Here is a 2863-nt window from a genome sequence, read left to right as displayed (position 1 = left end):
AACTGACGACCTCCTCTAATACATGCCCTCCCAGTCTATCCTCGCCCAGGTGCGGTCAGTTCTCCCATTGCCCAGGGAAGTTCTGACACAATCCAGTCCCCAGAGTTCTAGCCACATGGTGGGAGCCAGTCCACGGCAGACCTAAGCACCCCTATCCTGCTGCTGTGCAATGCGTGGGTCTGGACTCTCTCTGCCCCAGGGCTCAGGAGCCGATGAACCTCCCACCCACTTTCTGACTGCCCCTCTCCCCACTTGTGCTGGAGGAGCACTGATGATTGGCAGTGGGGGAGAGGGAGGAGTCCATCAGCTCACCGCGCAAGGGGAGAGCGGGTGCAGCGACCAAGACGGCAGACGTCCTGCCTGACCACAAAGAAAATAGGGCTTTTAAAATATATATGCTTTTAAGATGCTTTGTGTCAATTCCTCCCTCTGGGGTGCTGAGATGTGGCTGACAGGGATTTGTGTTTCTCAGGGGAGGTCTGGAAGCCAGCCCGCTGAAGGTTCTCTGCCACTCCCAAGAGTAAGGGTGACTCCAATTACTCAGCCAAGTTGGATCTCAGCTGCATTTGTTCAACATTTTGTTGATCTCCCTGGGGTGTAAACTCCAGCCGAGTAGAAACTTTTGTTGTCTGCTTTGCTCCCTACGCAATCCCTGGTGACTAGATGCAGTTGAGCCCACACAGAATAGGCTCAATAAATACTCACTGAATCAATGAGTGTCCCCTGCCCCCATCCCCTGCCCCATCCATCCAGTACATGGCAGAAGTGCAGGTCTCCTGGTTTGAAATCTGTTTGCTCATTTTTCTCTCAGGTTTTGGTGGCTCCCACGAAGGAAGAAGGCACTCTCTTGAAAGACGATGGGAAGGAGTTTATAGGTGGGTGTGCAATGCCTGTCAGTGATCGTCTTTGGCCAGGTTCTCTAGAGAAGCAAAATTTAGAGATATAGCTCAGAGACATGACTCCAGAGGTTGCAGACGTCGGTAACTCCAAAGCCAAGGGTCCGTCTTAGGCTCATGGCCTCTCCCAGCTCACGTAGCTCAGGGGCGAATGAGCCCAGCATTGGTAGATGAGAGGCAGCCTGTTGGCTCGCAGGCTGATGAGCCCAAGACCAGCAGACAACGATGCGGGCTACCGGCGAAGTCCGAAGCACTGGGGGTCAGATGAGGGCACCCAGATGAAAAGAGATTGAGCATCATGCCAGCAAGCGTTGACGGAAGATCCATCTACATTGGAGGGAGGCCACGGCCCCAAGGAACGGGCATTTCCAGGGACGGGCTGCCCACAGCAGCGCTCATTGCGTGGTGGTTCATTGTAACTGCCAACTCTGCACACAGCCAGCCACGTTGGCAACAACCTTGCCCATCACGCCCGTTAAGGGGAATATCTCAGAAACTATGGACAGAAAAGGTAAAGAAACCTTACCAAGCTGCAGCACAGTGTTGAAAGCTCATGGCTTTTGCCCGAACGTCAAGAACAAGGCAGAGGTGTCTGTTCTCTGTGTTTTTCTGTCAGCACTGTTCCAGTGTGCAGCTAAGGCAATAAGGCAAGAAAAATGAATAAAAGGCACACCACACACTCAAATAACAAAAACATTGCTGGTCTACAGAAAACACAATTGTCTGCACATAAAATTCTCAGTAATCTGCAATCCAACTATTTTATCTAATCAGGGAACCTGGTATAATTTCTACATAAAATTATATATGTAATTTGGTACATGTTGTAATTTGTACCAGGGTATAATTTGGTACATAAAAATGGATTATGTTTCCACATAATAGCAACAAACAGCATTAAAGTAAACAAATTTTAATTCATTTATAATCATATCAATAACAAAAAAGGAGTACATTTAATGAAAAATACCGAAGGATTTTTCACTTGAGAAATATAAAACGTTGCTGAGGGAAGAAAAAGAAGTCCTAAAATCCATATTTTCAGATGGCATTCCCCCAAATGATCTCAGAGGGAAACTTAGAAATAGAAGAAGGAACAAAGAATAACTGAAGCATAAATAGGTGCATAGCTATGACTGATTACTGGCTGTCTCAACAATGGATGTGTGGACTGTGCGGTTTATGGGGAATTTTCCAGAAGCCGAGAGGAAATAAATGGATGTAGGCTCTTTTAATGTTCTAGTAATGTTAGACCAGTTCTAATATTACTATTAGAAATTGTTACATTGGTGACATTAATATTAGTCGTAATGTTGGAATAGTTCTACATATACTAGCTGTAATAGACTGCGGTGAGAAAGAAACAATGCTACTCTGAGGACTCAGGCGTGGCTGACCGAGCCACGGTAATCTGAACGTCGGACATGGAATGAGGAAGACTGAAGAGCAGTCGGTGCAGGGGAACTCTGGTGCTGGCGAGGAATATTGAAACGTACCATGGACGGCCGCAGGCTCCCTGGGAGCCAGGGTGGTGACCACTTCTCCTCACAGGCTCTGGGCACGTTGTCAGGAGAGATGGATCCCTGGGGAAAGACACCAAGCTTGGTCAAGAGCTAGTAGCTATTGTGGTGGCTGTTGTGGCTGTTGTGGTTGTCGTCGTTGGGTGCCATCGACACATTGTGACCCCATGCAGGACAGAACGAACCCTGCCAGGCCTGAGCCAGCCTCACGTTGTCCCCCTGGGAGAGCCCATGGTTGCAGCTACTGTGTCCACCCAGCTCCTTGGGGGACAATCACAAGAGGAAGATCCCTGACCAGATGGATGGGCCCAGTGGCTGCCACCAGGGGCTCAGAGGAAGTGTGACGATGGTGCGGGTGGGCGGTGTGCCCTCTGTTGTACCTAGACTCACCATGACGATGGTGCGGGCGGGCGGTGTGCCCTCTGTTGTACCTAGACTCACCATGAC

This window comes from Echinops telfairi, unplaced genomic scaffold, assembly GCF_000313985.2.
Source record: "Echinops telfairi isolate 266 unplaced genomic scaffold, ASM31398v2 ScPeMD7_3;HRSCAF=10, whole genome shotgun sequence".
NCBI lineage: Eukaryota > Metazoa > Chordata > Mammalia > Afrosoricida > Tenrecidae > Echinops > Echinops telfairi.
The sequence above is the reverse complement of the archived record's forward strand: the minus strand, read 5'-3'. Positions refer to the sequence as shown.